The sequence below is a fragment of the Carassius carassius genome, chromosome 4 (assembly GCF_963082965.1).
Source record: "Carassius carassius chromosome 4, fCarCar2.1, whole genome shotgun sequence".
In the NCBI taxonomy this organism is placed as follows: domain Eukaryota; kingdom Metazoa; phylum Chordata; class Actinopteri; order Cypriniformes; family Cyprinidae; genus Carassius; species Carassius carassius.
Window position 1 is genome coordinate 35,423,911 of NC_081758.1, and position 19,429 is coordinate 35,443,339.

Sequence of the window (19,429 nt, forward strand, 5' to 3'; positions counted from 1 at the left end):
ATATCCTACCAACCTGGTCTGGAATAGAACTAAATCCTTCATCAATATACACCCACAATACCACCTTGTACAATCCGTCCCTAAAGTGTGCCCCTTCATTAAAGCTCATTAGAACTAATTCGGCTCACTCTACACCCACTCTACACCTTTCACCCAGAACAAACCCTGCTGACAGGTCTGTCCACGTTTACAGCATGTGAGATACTTTCACAGAAGATTAATTTGCTCAGAAGTTTCTCTTTATAGCTCAAGAGACTTAATGGAGTTCTCCATTAGTGTTTTATTTGAGTATCACACACACACGCACGCACACACACACACACACACACGCACACACACACACACACACACACACACACACAGTACATACATACATACATAAACACACACACATACACACACTAATACATACATACATATACATACATATATATATATATATATATATATATATACATATATATATATATATATATATATATATATATATATATATATATCAATCATCAACAAGATTCTTTTAATGTAAATAGGAAAGCATTTTATTCTAAGTAATTTTTAGTCACCTTTTTGCCCTGACTGGTTAATTTCAAATGTTCCTGCGGTGTAGAAAAATAATTTTTGAAAGCACAAGTGAAAGTATTAAATATATGAATTAAATACAGAATATAAATATGAGTAAGGGTTAATAAGTTAAATAAAAGCAATGTTAACTGAAATAAGATACATAATTTTTTTTTTTTTTTACGAGGAAACATTTCTCATTTTCATTTAGTTCAACTTGATACTTGTCTATAATGACAAAAAAAAAATATATATATATATATATATATATATATATATATATATATATAAATACACACACACACACACACACAGGAATAGGAATTACAAAAAAATAATAAATGGTAAAAACACAACTAAAATATTAAACCTTTAAAATGGAAACAGAAAAACTTAAAAAGTCTTTCAAAATAATAATATAAAACTATAGTAGTATCTCAATGATAATAAAATAAGCCCATAAAAACTGCATGCATAAATATGAAATAATTAGGTTAAAAGTTTACATTAAAGCGCTCTCATTTTCATTTCATTTTTTTTTCAACTTTCCAAAGGATTCTTTCAGTCTCCTCTGTTAATTCAAGGTTGAAGAAAGGCTGCCTGAAAATCTTGATTAAAGCTTAACACTGAACATTACGCTTGTGTGTGTGTGTGTGTGTGTGTGTGTGTGTGTTTGGGAGAAGTTTCATGCTCTTCCCACACTCTCTAGCATGATTTCTCCACTCCGTCTGTTCATTAATAAACTGACCTTGGAGAGTCAGTGTTAAGCAGGCTGCTGGAGGATTTAAAGATTAGCCTGCCTTTCACTTCAGTCCATCTTTTGTGCTCCACCTTTATAGAAGTATGATATGTTTATTGGCCAGCCAGACACACAAGAGAGTCATATAAAACCCCCACCGCAGCCTTCGCCTCCCTCTACAGCCCTCGTTTTTTGTATTTCATCCATTATCTACTTCATCTGTTCAAACCCTTCATGCACTCTCTTTTATCCTGTGTCTTTCTCTTATTAATTCTCTCTGGCCTGTGTTTTTCTTTCTTTTCACTCTTAAATGAACTGGAGATTTACAGCTGATAATCAGAATTACCATCTTGCATGTTCATCTCTATTTCTGTCTTCATCTATTTCTGTCTCACTTTCTCTGTCTGTAGTGCACATGCACGGACATTTTATGTTAAAAACTAGATATAACAAAAAACAATACACAAAATACACTAGGTCCATAATCGTTTAAAAGTCTACACATATAGGGAATAGGTGATCTCCTGAGTTCTTCTGTTCAACATCTGGGGTTTCTCAGTTTATCGGAGTTCCTCATCTGGCGTCCAGTGCTCTCATTGTGTTGTTTGCAAGGCTCTTAAGGAAGACTTGTATATTTTGAGGAAAATTGCAATTTATTGTCAGGTGAGCTGACTTATGTTATCAAATACGCTGCGTCATCCCATTTGCATACTTTTATTGAAACATGAACAGACCTGCCTCACCAGACTATTTGCCTATTCTTCTCAGTGCTTTAGACCGCGATGGAAACGCAGACAGCAACAGGTCGAGGGGGAAAAAAGTTCCTGGGGAAAAAGTTGCTGGGACATATTGATCCAGGTAATTTCAGCGGAAATGCGGCTTAACATAGGTTGCACATGCCCTGGATAGATGATAACCAATTTTCGATCTGGAACGCCAAATTTATTTAGCTGGCAGGGAGGAAAAAGCTTTCTGTTGGCTGAGGACAACATTTGTGTTCTACTTCACCATCCCATTTTAAATCATTCTGAATGGTATGATGTGTTTTCAAGTTTTCCTTTCTCTTTGGAGTGTTACAAGCTATTTGTAAATAGATAAGATCCCTAAAGTTGCAAAGGCTGAAGTCTCAAACCCAAAGAGATATTCTTTATAAAAGTTAAGACTCGTACCCGCCTTCTTAAAATGTCTTGTTTAAACACGCCCCCACATGCCTTCCGAAAGAGGACACAACTAGAAATCAGTGGTTAAGTTATATTTACGCAACGCGTAAAAAGACAGTATATGTCATTATAATCAGTAATTATGTCCCCAGTGGATGATACAAATGCCTCATTTGTAATGGGTTTTATTGTTTTTGTCTCAAAGTGCCAGGACACGGCATCAGAGTATGTAAAGTGGTGTAGCATTTCCATCACACGTTTGAGATATTCAGCCAAATCACAATGCACTGGATAGCTGGCCAATCAGAGCGCACCTTGCTTTTCATAACAATGAGCTTTGTAAAATTCACGCACTTTAGAAAGGCGGGGCATAAAGGAGAAACAATAATGTACAGCATATGGAAAATAATGTGTTTATTCAGTTTAAGGTTAAAAATTCATTACACCAAATACACAAAATAAATGTTCTTTTTGGCAACATCATATGAACCCTTTCACAGAGTCACAGATTTTTTAAATGTTCTGATCTATAGAAAGTGATGGCCAAGCTGGTATTGGTTTCATGCGTATAACATGCAAGACCTTGCATTTTTTTTAGTTGAGTTTAATTTTATGTTCTTCTACTCAGATGTCAAGATCATTAAACGTCTGCTGGAGAGTACTGGGCTGATGAGAAGTCCACCTCTGGACCATGGTTATGTCGTCCACATATTTCAAGTGGGCAATTTGATCCTGGAGAACATTGCAAATCAGTGCTAGAAAGATTATGGGCCCCAATATGGTTCACTGGGCAACTCCACATGAAGGAAACTCCCAATCAGATATATATATATATCTCCCTGATACTGGGGCGGCAGTGGTTCATGTAGGTTGTCTACAAACCGGAAGGTTGGTGGTTCAATCCCCGGCTCCACCTGACCAAGTGTCGAGGTGTCCTTGAGCAAGACACCTAACCCCAGCTGCTCCCGACGAGCTGGATGGCACCTTGAATGGCTGACACCGCAGTCGGTGTGTGAATAAGTGTGTGAATGTGAGGCAAATTGTAAAGCCCTTTGGATGGCCATGTGGTCTGTTGAAAGCGCTATATAAATGCAGTCCATTTACCATAACGCACTGAAGATGATTAGACAAACTTAGAAATCCATGGAATGAGGCTAGGTCGAACTTCAAGATCCAGGAGGCACTTACCTGGTGTTGTATGGTCCACAGCAGAGTTATTTAAATCTTGCCCTGGAGTAGGGCTGGGCGATATATCGAATATTAGCGATAATATCGGAATAATTTTGACGACGATGTACAATTTGAATATATCGGGAATATCGAATATTTCAAATTCAAGCATACTTTCCCAAAAGAACGCGCCGGATGTCCAAAAAAGGAACCTGTAACTGCTGACTGCTCTACGCCCCTCTACTACGAGAGCTGTAATGATAGCGGTTGCCAGATAACAAGAGTTTAAATCTCCGAATCAGTGCTCCACTGTTACAAGGATACATTCTCTGCCCGGTGTTTGCTTATTTTAAGCAATCTGGCAACCATGCGCACGTGCTCACTCCTCATTGCGGAAGAGCCGCTGACGATAATCTGAAAACACTAACAAGCTGGAATTGAGCGATCTAATGAAAGCGTCGTTCAGCCGGTCTGTGTTCTGTCATGTGATCTCAACTGTATTGTTTGCGTTTGTGATCGCAAAATAAATGCACTAACTCGACCGCTGATGTTTGAATAGAGAAACATAGGCTATGGCCATTTGGAATTACTATTGGGGAATTTCACTGATATGTTTACCAGTTTCCATAATATAGACAGAGAAAATGCAAAAGTCTTTGGTATTCATTTATATATATTTATATATTTTGACAGTTGACAGACTTGTGTTCTTAGCTTAAAAACTTGTTAAAAAAATTAAAATAAAATACTTATCCCAGTTGCATAGTTTAAATTGTGAATTGCATGCACTAAAAAGCTGACAGAATGCACTTTCTGTAACTGTTACTTAATTTGCACTGCTTCAGTTACATATAGGCCTACATATGTATTCATTTAATAAAAAGCAGTAAGTGATCTCTTGGTCTAGATTTTTTAACTGCTTAAATTAGCTGTTTAATCTAAATGTTTTTTTTTTTTTTTTTTAATGGGCAAAAGAAAATATTTTTTATTATTTAAATGCAAATGCAAACATATCGAGATATATATCGAATATCGTAAAAAATTTGACAATATCGAGATATCTTTTTTTTTTTGTATATCGCCCAGCCCTACCCTGGAGGTCAAATGTGCTGTAGAGTTTAGCTCCAACCTTGATCAAACTCACCTACCTGTGATTTTTTTTATGATCCTGAAGACACTGATTAGCATGCTCAGGTGTGTTTGATTAGGGTTAGAGCTAAACTTTGCAGCGCAGTGGCCCTCCAGGACAAGATTTTAATAACCCTGGTCTACAGCATCAAAAGCAAAATCAGTTGTTTTGATTTTGGTATGGGTACCGCAGTAGCCTTTTTCCATTGTGTGGGAACAACACCTTCCACAAGAGAGATATTAATAATGCCACAAATGGAATTGCTGATTTCACATGCAAACTCCTTCAGTATTCTTTCATATTAGTGATGATCATATCAAGAATTGCATCAACTAGTTTTATTCTGGACAACTTGGCAAAGTTTATTATTCAAGCAGACAGGGGTGCACAATAAATCGAAATGGAATTTAAGCGTGATTTGACAGAAGCTGCGATTGACATGCATATCTTTCAGTGAAGCACAGTTCTGTGATCAGCAGTAAATCTCCATCCAAAGGCCAGAGGGTGCTCTCACGCTGACACTCCGAATACCCTTCGCAGAAGAAACTCAGGAAATGCCTATAGATGTAGCTGGATAAACAGAAGATATAACTGCTTTTATTGATTCAAAGTGACTAATAAACACACGATTATGACAACATATGGTCGGAGTTATTATTTTTATAATTTTCATTAAAATAATAAAAGTATATTTATAATGCAATGCCTTTATCACTGCTTAGAATACTATGAAATATGTTGCGTGCCATATTCTGTGTAAGAACCCACATCATCTCACAGAAGGATTTATTTCAAACACTCGACTGACGTGATGAAGTAAGTTTGGGAGTAAAAATATGTTACTTAATGTGGTATTTTCACATGCTTCCAGATGGAGCAGCATTTACTAGACAGAGCCATATATCACTGAAAAGCTATGCAAACAGCTCACAAACGATTTCTTCGATTTCATATTCGTGCAATAATTTTTTTTAGAACTTGTCAGTGAACTACGGCTCAGTGTAGTAAATGCTGCTCCATCTGAAAGCATGTGATGATGATTTACTGCTGATTACAGAACTGGCTTTACTAACAAAATGTGCATGAAAATCGCATTTGATTAATCATGCAGCCCTACAAGCAGATATCCTGGACTCTGAGATTATTAAAATCTTCAAGTATGATGAGGCCAATATCTAGGTAGCCTACTTAGTACAAAGCAGATCAGATGAAGCGATTAAGTACTCGATGAGTTTGTCCTGTTATAATGATTGTGGCGGTGACTACACTAAATACACACAGCAATATGGCTCGGGCGCCTCGTTGCATTCTGGGACGTGGCGGCCATGTTGATGGCCTCTGGAATGTAAACACTAAGCAAGTCGAACGAGAAGAAGCAGAGTTGGGAGAAAGAAAAAATATGTTAAAATCGCGAAAAGGTTGTGGGATTTACAGGGATATGTTAAATAGGGATGCCAGGGACCGGTATGTTGACAAAATCGGCACTATTAACGGTATAGCGGATCTGACTCGAATCAGACAAATTAAAGAGTCGATCAGGACTTTGGTTGAAACATGAGCCAAATTCCTCAGAAAGGCAAAAGGAAGTCATAAATCTTTCCTAGGTCCCACTTTATATTAGGTGGCCTTAACTACTATGTACTTACATAAAAAAATAAGTACAATGTACTTATTGTGTTCATATTGTATTGTAAAACACTTTTGCTGCTATTGAGGTGGGATAGGGGTAAGGTTAGGGAGAAGGTTGGAGGTATGGGTAAGTTTAAGGGTGGGTTAAGGTGTAAAGTATGGGTCAACAGTGTAATTATAAATGTAATTACAGAAATTAAATACAGATGTAATTACATGTAGTTTTTTTTAATATAAGTACAATGTAAAAACATGTATGACTTGCTGCCGCACTTTTGCATTACAGAGATCTTCGGTTACCTTGTTTGTTTTGTGAGCGCCTACACTTCAGACACTACACTTCCGAAGCTACAAGTCGTTGGAGTCTCATGTGCAGTTCACAAATGGATAGGTTCACGAGTTGTAGATCATAAAGCCGGCAAACAGTGGAAATACAGTAATCCAGACAAAGGTAAGCTGCGCTCCACCTAGCTGCTAGTTTAGTAACTGTTAGTGCTAACAACCATTCACATGTACTTTTAACTATGTGTTTCAAAAGTATAATTAGTAGCTGTCAACCCTCCCATTTTTTTCCCCCGGTGTTCTTACATATTTGAGCTCTTTTCCTGCTGTCTTCCCATTGTAGTATTTTCCTGTAAAATATCCCATTAGCCCTTCCATCGGACCTGTCAATCTCTGTACTGTTGTCCTGTTGCTACTCCCTTGCACTTTCAGCAAAACATACGTTTTCAAAGCATCGTTTTGCTTACTTGAAAGCAACCTTAGTGTGATCTTGGGCTTTTTAAGATAGCGTGGTTGTTGTGGGAGCACGATTTCATGCCAATCTGTAACCAAAGTCATGTTAGACCTAGACCTAACAAATTTTTGCTGTTAACACAGGGATAGCAATAGAAAGATGAATGTTGAAATTTTCCCGTATTTTGGATGAGTAACCCAGGAAATTTCCCTTATTTTCAATGTTCAGTGTTAACTTAACCTATATAAATTAATATTCAGATGTTATGGTCTCCATCTTCATCCGCTGACATTTAAGGTGATTGGAAACACTAATACAAGTTCAAGCAGCGGTTCCCAATCCCAGTCCTCGTGCCTATTTTCATATTTTGCATCTCTCTTTTAATTACGACACCTGATTCAGATAATCAGAGACGTGCTAACATCTCCGACACAGCGCAGAAATGCCATAGCGGCAGAAATTAAAGTAATCATTACATTACGATATTTGGCAACTGGGAAAATGAAACAATGCAATAGTGATGATTTGGGTTTTCACAACCTTCTGTAAGCTGAGTGATCACACAAACAATTACAACACTTTCAGAACATCTTATTGTGTCGCAGTTCATTTCATTTCCATTGGACATTCCCACCTTGCAGGCTCAAAAACCTGCATTCATGAATATAGCAGGCTTATAGGTGCGCACAAGCAGGGGGAAAGAACTGTTAATAGTTTGTGCTATACGCTCCCATGTCTGCTTCTTGTCCCTTGCTGTGACACACGGCCTGCCTTGTGTTCATCCACTAACTGGGCTAACAGTAAACACTGTTCCTCTGTCCAGTTTGGCTTTCTCGCCCTTCTTGGTTTTGATTCCATGTTTGATACATTAAAACCAACATTCAAACCGCCACTTAAATAGGACAGCAATCACTGTAATTGGAAAGAGTGGAACAATTTTATCATTCTAAGCCAATCAAATACCTTATAGGAAATTAAAAGCATGGTAAATTAAAAAAAAGGATTTATATACACACATATAATGTGTGTGTGTGTGTGTGTGTGTGTGTGTGTATGTGTGTGTGTGTGTGTGTGTGTGTGTGTGTGTGTGTGTGTGTGTGTGTGTGTGTGTGTGTGAGAGAGAGAGAGAACGGTCAAATAGGAAAAATTACGCATGTAAATTCAAAGTGAGAATTAGAATAGACCCTATACTTAAAATCACTTTTTTTCCTTTTTGGACAACCAACCAATCACAGTCTTCAAAAGATTGTGTCATACATAGCAATGGGGTCAACCCTGCCTCCTCACTAAGATTAAAGTTTTTGTCTTTTCCTTACTCAGAATTGCTCTCAGTTCGGTCCCGAATTGCTCTTAAGCTAAGACTCCTACATAAAAGTTTTTAAGCTAAATTAAGAGTTTTCTAAGAGGATTCTTAGAATCTTTATGAATACGGGCACAGAAGCTCAAGTGGAAGATCCTTATCAGATTACAGGAATCACCTCTTGTTGACCAAATGCATGAAGCAGCCATCTTGGGGGCCAGATTGTACAGATGAATGGCATCCTTTCGTTTTTCTAAAGAAATACACAGATAAATCTTCTACAAGGGACAAAAAATGCTCTATACATTTTTTAAAGAGGGTAAAATATGTGAATGAGGCAAAAAGCATGTGATTCATATCTTCTGATGAATATCAGTGTAGCACAAAGGCTCTTTAGCATGATATTCAACAACTCATAAATGTTGTATGTATGAATGTTCCAGAGGAAGAGCATTGCGTTAGCAGCACAAAAAGTTGAGGGTTCGATTCCCAGGGAACACACATACTGGTAAAAATAAATAAATAAATGTATAGCCTGCATGCACTGTAAGTCACTTTGGATAAAAGTGTCTTCTTAATGCATTAAATAAAATAAGAAAAAACGTTGCTGCAATACTGTAGCTCTGGGTGGTATATGGGACAATGTCTTCATTGTTTTTAGTACAGATCCCTGACTTTGGCCAGGTTAGTCATGCTTTTATAAACAACCCAACTACATTCTCAACCTCTGTCTATCTTAATGTTTTAGAAATCATCCAATAGAAAGGCAGAACCACTTAATCTTAACAGGCCTTTAGGTAAAAGAGAGCCAAGCCAATGGTGAGTGAGAAATCTGAATTAGAAGTACACGGGATAGATGTGAAGACAGACTTACTAAGACAATTACATCAACATAACTATATTGAATGATGTCATAAAATGGACATCAATTATCTGTAGAGGTTGACAGGCTTAAAGTTGGCACAGGTAACGGGGATCAGGAGGGTTTTGTGTGATGGGGGTTGGGAGAAAAGAGGGAGACAAACAGTGAAAACAGCTAAAAGGTGAGAACAGCTCCTCTAATTCGTTAAGACATTCATTATCACCTGTGGCTATGCTGAAAGTGCCTGCTTTGATAGCTGAGTCTCTCTCTTGCCATCACATACACTTCTCTAAAAATAGATGTAGTGACAAACTGAAAGTAACACCTAATTAAAACAGATTTGGTTGTGGTTGAAGGAAAACTGACCAAAGCAGCATATTTGGAACCACACACAGGCTGTGTCACAGTGTCTGGGTTGTGTTCCCTGGGTTTAGACTAGGTGTCCTCCTTTCTCACGGTGTCTGTCTCCTTATCACTTCCTGTTCCCTTATTTGGTCACCTTTCTCCTGTTGAATAATTGATTGTTCCCCACCTGTCTCCTGTTCCCTCATTATCATTCTGTGTATTTATACCCGGTCTGTCTGAGTCTGTGTTACGGAGTCCTTGTTTAATGTTGATGTTAATTCATGTCCGTCATCTTGCCTTGCCTTGCCTTGCCTTGCCTTGTCTTCGTGTTTTGTTTATGTTTGGATTTGTTGGATATCGACCCCTGCCTGGACTGTTTATTCTCTTTGGATTATCCCTAAATAAATGACTTACCTGCAATTGGTTCCCTCTCCGTGTTTCCTTGTAACACAGAACGTGACAGAAGGACTCCGTCATTCTAGGAACCAGCGGTATGTCGTCTTTCCGTTCCCCAGCCAAGATGGCGGAGCGGCGAGCCAAGTATCTTAGGTTGACCGCCCTCCGCCAAGAGGGAAATGAAGTGGGTGCCCTGGCTCAGGTGTTCTGGTCCCTGGCCGATGGCATGGGCTACAATGATGCGGCCCTCAAGGACTATTTCAATGGCGGGCTGGATGATCCAGTGTCTCAGGAGGAGATGGCGCAGTTAGAGACACTGGAATTCTGGGAATTCGTGCGCTACCTGCAGCATCGGCTTCGGTGGGTTGCCCCAGCCACTTCTGTCTCTTCCGGCGGGGTGGTCGTCAGCCCAGCACCACTGCCCAGGATGGCAACCAGCCAAGCGCCACAACCCAAGATGGCCGCCAGTCCAGCACCACTGCCCAGGATGGCTACCAGCCAAGCGCCACAACCCAAGATGGCCGCCAGTCCAGCACCACTGCCCAGGATGGCTACCAGCCAAGCGCCACAGCACAAGATGGCTGCTAGCCCAGCGCCAATGCCCAAATTGGCCACTGATTCAGCTCCACAGCCCAAGATGGCCGTCAGCCTAGCGCCACAGCACCAGATGGCCGTCAGTCCAGCGCCACAGCACAAGATGGCCGTCAGTCCAGCGCCACAGCACAAGATGGCCGCTAACCCAGCGCCAATGCCCAAATTGGCCACCGTTCCAGCACCACAGTACAAGATGGCCGCCAGTCCAGCGCCACAACCCCAGATGGCCGCCAGCCCAGCACCACAGTACATGATGGCCGCCTGTCAAGTCATGGCCCAAGATGGCTGCTTGCCCAGCGCCGCTGCACAGGATGAGAGTCTCAGCTGACCCTCCGGAGTCGAGTCAGGTTCCAGTTGACCCTCCAGAGTCCATTCAGGTGCCTGTGAACTCTCCAGAGTCGAGTCAGGTGCCTGTGAACTCTCCAGAGTCGAGTCAGGTGCCAGTGAACTCTCCAGAGTCGAGTCAGGTGCCAGTGAACTCTCCAGAGTCGAGTCAGGTGCCAGTGAACTCTCCAGAGTCGAGTCAGGTGCCAGTGAACTCTCCAGAGTCGAGTCAGGTGCCAGTGAACTCTCCAGAGTCAGGGCTAGTCACCGCTGATCCTCCAGAGTCAGGGCTAGTCACCGCTGATCCTCCAGAGTCAGGGCTAGTCACCGCTGATCCTCCAGAGTCAGGGCTAGTCACCGCTGATCCTCCAGAGTCAGGGCTAGTCACCGCTGATCCTCCAGAGTCAGGGCTAGTCACCGCTGATCCTCCAGAGTCAGGGCTAGTCACCACTGATTCTCCAGAGTCAGGGCTAGTCACCGCTGATCCTCCAGAGTCAGGGCTAGTCACCGCTGATCCTCCAGAGTCAGGGCTAGTCACCGTTGATCCTCCATAGTCAGGGCTAGTCACCTCTGATCTTCATGAACAAAGGCAAGTCACCGGTGATCTTCATGAACAAAGGCAAGTCACCATTAATCCTCATGAGCAAATGCAAGTCACCAATGATCTTCATGAGCAGTGTCAGGCCAGCGCCAATCTTCTGGAGTCCAGTAAGGACACCAGGGAATTACCAGAGTTTCGTCGTCCCGTTGGTCCAGCCGCACGGAGGTCTGTTCCGCCTTGGGGGGCTCTGGTCCTGACCACATGGCTGTGGTGGTCTTCTGCTCCGCCCTGGGGGCCTTCCGCCCTGACCACACGGCTGTGGGGGTCTTCCGCTCCGCCCTGGAGGACTCTGGCTTCGTCCACTAGGACGTGGTGGTCTTCTGCTCCGCCCTGGGGGGCTTCCGTCCTGACCACACGGTTGTGGTGGTCTTCTGCTCCGCCCTGGGGGGCTTCCGCCTTGACCACACGGCTGTGGTGGTCTTCTGCTCCGCCCTGGGGGGCGCCACATGATGTCCTTATGGATTTCTGTTTTGTGTTTCTTGGTTTCTGTTATGTTTCTGTCTGTTCCCCTCAGTGAGTCTGGCCCTCCGTCCCTCCCCCTGAGCCTCCACCTGTCCGCCTCCCTCCAGGTCTGTGTCGTGTCTTGTCGTGGAGCGTCTGAGAGCCGCTCCGTAGAGGGGGGGTCCTGTCACAGTGTCTGGGTTGTGTTCCCTGGGTTTCCACTAGGTGTCCTCCTTTCTCACGGTGTCTGTCTCCTTATCACTTCCTGTTCCCTTATTTGGTCACCTTCCTCCTGTTGAGTAATTGATTGTTCCCCACCTGTCTCCTGTTCCCTCATTATCATTCTGTGTATTTATACCCGGTCTGTCTGAGTCTGTGTTACGGAGTCCTTGTTTAATGTTGATGTTAATTCATGTCCGTCATCTTGCCTTGCCTAGCCTTGTCTTCGTGTTTTGTTTATGTTTGGATTTGTTGGATATCGACCCCTGCCTGGACTGCTTATTCTCTTTGGATTATCCCTAAATAAATGACTTACCTGCAATTGGTTCCCTCTCCGTGTTTCCTTGTAACACCGAACGTGACAGGCTGTGTCTGAAAACCAAAGGCAGTTTGCTTTTCTGACATGCTGGCCAGAGGGGGACTTACCCATTAGGCAAAGGTAGGTAACCACTTTGGGCCCCCAAAAGCCAAGGGCCACAAAATGCTTTTTGTATATGCAAGGGTGCCGCTGGTTTCTGGGCCTCCTGAACAGCATATTTACTCAGGCCTCCTCCGCGATCGTGTTCAGGGCCCCCTCTCCCTCATCGTGCCCTTGGAATCATCCTAACCTTCCCCCATTATGGCGCCCCTGCGTATATGAGATGCATATTAAGCACAGACATGCGAACATTTACAGTATTTATTACCACGACAACCATCTGTGTGTCTGAGTTGAAGGTGCTTCTTGTGTATCTGAAGCTGTAATTAAATATTTAGCTACAGTACATGTTATACTGTAGCTATGTTTATCGTTTTGTATGCTGTGCACTCATGACACAATAGAGGACACTTTCTCAGTAATTTTTTTGTTTGGTATCATCCTTAGGTCTGTATATATATACATTTCATTTTCATTGTTTTGTAAAAGTTTCAGAATTTTTTTTTCGTAACATAAAATATATGTATTTTAAAGTTTAGAATTAGAGTGTACATTAGGCAGTTAGGCTGAGCCCAGGTTTACTCTAGTAACATTCCTCTTCTTCAATTTACGCTATACCTTTTCTCATTCTCACCAAATCAAGTTTTTAATATGAATTAATCTGTGAAAGAAACAAACTGCTTTTTGAAAAGTTTCAATGGCATTTTCATTTTATCTGACAAAGTAGCGTTTATGAGCGCAGCACTGTTTTGTTTACAGCCGTTATTGGGGAAACCACTATATTTCTGATGTTCCAAACACACCTTCTTGCAGAAAATGAATGTTCATTTTCAATAATCCAGTCTGTAGTTTTTGTTCAGACCAGTTTGAAAAATCTACCCACATAACCCCTTTTTAAATTAAAATAATGTATACTACTGACCCTATTCTTAAAAAAAATTAATTGGTATTTTGTGGTTTACAACATGAAAGAAAGCCATTATAACACGTATATGAAAAATGAGGAAACATTGCACACAACTGTGGGGCACCATTTTGCAGCGGCAAATACCAAAAAAAGGTTCAAATGTGTACAAATGTATAGGGCCCTATTCCTATATTTTGCTTGGGGCCCCTAATTCACTAAACCTGCCACTGAAAATGTAATTTTGACTTTCATTATACACACACCCATGTTAAAAAGTTTGGTACCAGGAAGATTATTTACTGTTTTTGTAATAACTATCTTGCTCACCAAGCATTTATTTTGTCAAACATACAGTAGAAACCAATCATTATATGCAAGCTAATCATCTTCTCAGTATAACCTTATTGCGTCATCAAGCCTGCTTTTGTTTAAAAAAAACAGGTGAAGAAAAAAATCTGCCAAGAATCTAGAGATCAGAGGGATATCATCTGTATGGAAGCAAAATTGTAAGTAAATATATAAACATAAATACTACTGTAATGTTTTATTGATTTGACTGATAATAATTTCATTACACAATCTTAATTTTACATGACAAATTCCCTCACAGACCATCTCTGTGGCTAAGGTAGTGTTAGAGAATGTCTGGTGATATGATGTTCATGTGGTTTTATCGACGTCATCTGCAGTTGGAAACATTGATTAAACGATTACTTTGAGATGACATATTTCAGCAAGTTTGACTACTTGTAAAAGACAAAAGCATAACAGTCAACCCCTAAACCTCAGTACAGTGGATTGTACGAAAATGTACAAATGAGATCGTATGAACTTTCCACCAAATTACCAAAATATAAAATAGTTATGAATTTGCTATGAGTGTGGCATCAGTGTGTTGATATACAGTATCTAATATATTAATCTTTAATCCTAGGTCTAACTATAAGTATTATTGCATAAAACTTTATTTAGTTTATCTGAAACACATTTTTGATTCAGATTTATAATTTATGGCAATAAAGTGATCACACTGTAGTGTTTGACATTAAAGTATAACACAGAAAATGATTTGATATTGTAAGACACTGATATAGACACTGATTTCCATTTACACTGATGCACATCAGCTGCACTGTGCTCCATCCAGACATGACTACCATTTGCATGGATGTGTGATTAGTTACCTTGATCTCTTCCACGTGAGTGCCCCCTTTAAAAAGTCTGCATGCTCTGCTGTTTACAGCAGTTCTTTAAGTATCCCTCACAGTGCCATTAGAAGAATCTGCAAGCTGAGCATAATGAGAGACTTTGTGGCATTTCTTATTACTATTTTATGATTGTTAATCTCAGCGAATCTTTGTTACTCTGCAGCAGGTGTCTGTAATGTCCTCTCTTAGGGCCGAGGTATTTCTGCTGGGCTGGTAGTAAATAATCTCCCTGTGATTGTACTGCATGTTTATGGGTTATCAGAGACAGCTGGGCCAACTAAACTTAATCAGTTTATTAGTAGAGTGCTGTGGAAATGTGATATACGATGTCTAGGGTAATCAGAAGTCATCATGCTTCACTGCCCGGCCTCAAAATTCATAACAGTGTCAATTATTCCTCAGTTATTAATTATAAAACATATTTTCATTTCTGTAACCCATCTTGTAGATTTTAGTCCGAGAGAATGTGTGTGGGAACAAAGCCAGTTGCCAGTACCTGTGGTAGTACATAAGAAGAGATAATTAGCTTCCCCCATCCTGAAAAGGGTTTTATGTGGACACAGATATTTCTTGAGATGAGAAAAAGATAAAAGATTGGATAGGGAAAGCTATGGCTTTGTGTGGACGTAGTCATAGAGTTGCACACACTATGGCTGTAAGACAATGTTTTTACACCCTTCCTAATGAAAAACTTTTTCTCTGGCAACCCCAAATTCTGAAACGCCCTTGCTCTTTCTGATCGTGGGCAACCAACTCACATCAGATCAGCCAAGAAATTGCAGCAATTCACTCAGAATGAAAACATGATCAAAAGGAAAATGGACTCAGAAGAAGACCTCAAGCACATATAATCAAACTCACTCACATCTCATCATAAATGAAAAATATTCATGGTGAAAAGCTATTATGACACATATGAAATGATGACATCATGCTAGGATGTGACAAAATAGTATAAAGATTTCCCTTTTACTCAAATTGGTATAATTTGAAACAAATCCAAGATTCTTACATTTATAATCCAAGTTTCAAAAGTTCGCTCAAAGCACCTCCACAGACGTGCTTTGTAGTATACATGCCAGACCAGCATGTGGTGCTGTAATTCTGCCACAGAGATACACTAAAAACGGAGAAGGAGACTTGGACTATGTACATAAATCTTGTGCGCGGTATATAACCAACCATGGAACAATAAATTCATTTAATCTGTGTTAATGTTAGTTGATAAAAAGACAATAATTTTTGTTCATATTTTGTTTGCTGTTGAGTGTTGTAGCGGTGTCTGACTAGAGGCGAGACGTTGCTTCATGGACTTGCAACTCAAAGGTTGCTAGTTCGATACTCAGTACCAGCAGGGATTGTAGATGGGGAGAGTGAATGTACAGAGCTCTCTTCCACCTACAATACCATGACTGAAGTGAGACCCACCGAACCTCCAACTGCTCCCTGGGTGCCGCAGCAAAAAATGTCTGCCCACCGCTCCAGGTATGTGTTCATGATGTGTGTGTAATTTTTATGTAGCAAGCCATAAAAAGTCATTAGGACCTCCGGATGAGGCAGCAGTGAGAATATAAAAGAGAAATCACACAGATCCATTCAAATCCATTCACAATTATGTATTCAAAACCTTAAAACTGATGCGAGCTACAACACACCCATCTTATACTTATTCATAAAAATAAGTCTTCTCATTGATGGCTTTGTTTAGTGCAACATCTTACACAAACTCAGCTGTTAAAGACAAATGATGATAGTTCAATCTTTTTGCATCATGACTGCACTTAATGAGTTCATAACATTGCCAAAGGTTTCCTGGTTGTGGTTTGGTAAGTGAATAGTGCATTGGTAAAAGGTTACTGACACTTCTAAATCCGTGATTGGACTATGCAAAGAATTCCTTCCACAGGAGGAAAGAAGGGTGGGCCATGTCCCCTGCTCTGATGGAAACAGCCAATCACAGCACGGAAATGGAGAAGCGCCAAATCTCCTCCTCGTCGAAAAGGGATAAAGGTACCCTTCCATAAGATACTCTGAGTCTCAGTCCTGTGAGGGAAGAGACATTAACACATGATCAGACCAGATCAGTCTCCCGTCCTGAGAGACACTAACAGACACTAATAGACATAGCCCAGTCTGAGTCTCTGGCCTGCATGGTTAGAGCAGAGCCGATCCTCCCTATACACCAAGTATGCAGGTTGCATAGGGCCCCCGAAACACCGGAGGGCACCCTTGCTTTCAACAATTATTTAATTTTAGTTTTGTTTTTGATTTTGGACAGTGTTTATGAAAACATTAATTTTCCTTTCCTTAATGCAGTGTGCTGTCGCACCTTTCTATGTAACATCCAAATCAGTCAAATCATGTAACATGACTGTCATATACAGTCCCCTGCCGTTCTTGTTCAATACAAAAAAAAAAAAAAAAAAAATTGCAAAGCTGTGGAAGAGACACTGTTCCCCAAGTGCTTTCTGTGTGTGCAATTTGAAACACTGACACATATAGTCTACTTTCCGCTTTGTATATGTAAAAATTTTCACTAAAGTGAAAACCCAGAAATCTAGGGTCGGCCCTGGGTAGGAGATAGAAACAGATCAACAAAGTTCTGAGTCTGCGGCCTGCAAGTGAGACAACAGCATATACACATGTTCTGAGTCTCCATCCTGTTCACTACACACCCGTGTTGGCCCAGACCCCTGGTTTAGGAACATTGCTCTAAATGATAGCTTTTAGTTAAATCTTTCTGTGGATTAGATACTAGCTAGCTAAATGTTTAAGTGGCTTTCCCAGCACTCGTTAATTCATCCTAGTTATCAATTTGTCTTAGTATCTTATCTAAATATAACGAGTTGCAAAGGAGGGGTACAGGACCTAATTTAAAGTCGAGGGGCCTTTTTTTATCATACAAAAGGTTTTATTTAATAATGACCATCTGACTGTGTATTATCCTGCTTATTAATAATCTATAATGTGAAAAAAGAGAGACTGTGGTGCACTTAATCTCCACAGAGTCTGCTGTGTTTATTCTGCTGTATTAATTGTGGCTTCATACTAAATATATGGATGTATATTTGAGATTTGAGTTGATATTATTTTCTTAGCTTACTTATAGCGTCTGTGGAGAGACAGAACATGAGCATAGCTATACAGGAAACAGGTTTTCCAACTGAAAGGTCAGTTATATCGTGCTGCCTTGGACAACTGTCATTATTCTGAAAGATTTTACTGAATGTCACAATTGACTAATCAGAATCAAGTATTTTGTGTAATGAAACTTTTTGAGTTTGTCTTTTTTTTTTGTAAATTCATACGTGTTGAATTAACACCTCTCGCTTGGGTTTGTTGAGAATAGTATTGTGTGGCTTTGAAACAGAGCCATATTAGGTGTGTTTTAACCATGTACTGTAGGCCCAAGGTTCATTAGAGGCTGTGTGTGTTTCTGCGCTCTGACAGTGTGTCAGCCGAGATGACAGCAGCTGGTGCACAACATCACCTGTGATGATATGCCTCTAATCAAAGGCTTCCTCTTTGGAGGTGAGCCGTCTTAGATCTCACACCCTTAAAATAAGGACAGAGATTTTTATGAATATATAGCAGAGGCGCTCTTGCAAACAAAAATGCTGAAATTATGCTTAAAGATATTGTGCCCATGCAAAACCTCTGTTATTCTCCATCCTTTCTGTAAATTCCAGTTTAATCTCCTTTGTGGTTTTTAGGGTGGTTTAAGCTGGTTTGTCTCATTTAATTATTTTAAAATATAATTATTTCATTCTGTATCTGTATCTCTCTCTTCTGACAGAGAGTTTTGACCAATAGTGTTAAGGGCCATTCACACCAGCCATATCGTTTCTCTTTTCCTTTATCGTTATAGCTGTGGTGTGGACACTGCTATTCTTTAATATTGAGAACAATTTTTATAATTATGTTTATCGTTATCTGTATAGTTATTGTCCTAACAGGCCTTTACTTGGGTAAATAAGTGAACAGCTGTAGTGTCAATTTGACTAACATGCTCTCACTGTCTCTTTCTCTTTCCTTCTGTTTTACAGTGATACTTATAGCAGTTCACCTTTTCCGCTGAGTGACACACACCTGAGACTTAAGGTGTGATTGTGTGAACGTTGTTACCGATAGACTATCCAAATGTCAAAATTCTGATGGCAGTGGCTGAAGTTTGTTCATGTGGGCTTGTTGTGACTTTTGCTGGAGGTTTGAATCTCATTAAACGGTGTGCATGTGCACTCACACACATTGGGCTCTAAGGGGTTGTCACCTGAGGTGTAGCCAATTAAACTTAAAAATATACTCTATTAAAATATCCTTAACCACTACCAGACAAGCTTTACACAACTGTTTTAGCAATTTCATTAGATGATCTTGAATTTAACATACATGATTGTTGAAAATTATGAAGATAAGGAAGACAATTACAGTGGGAGATCTTCTAAAAACCCTACGAAGTTTTCCTGGAAAAAGTAAAAGTTTAATAAATGGCTTATTATAGGCTCATTTAAATATGCTTAACTTTGAAATAATTTTATAACCAGCAATAAATCCCAAAGCAACACTGCTGTTTGCCATTTCCCAAACCGTTAAAAAAAATTATACATTTAAGTCATTATTTCACATATATTTTAAATTGTTATTTGCACACCATTTATAGATTTCTCAATTCAGTCTGAGAAAACTG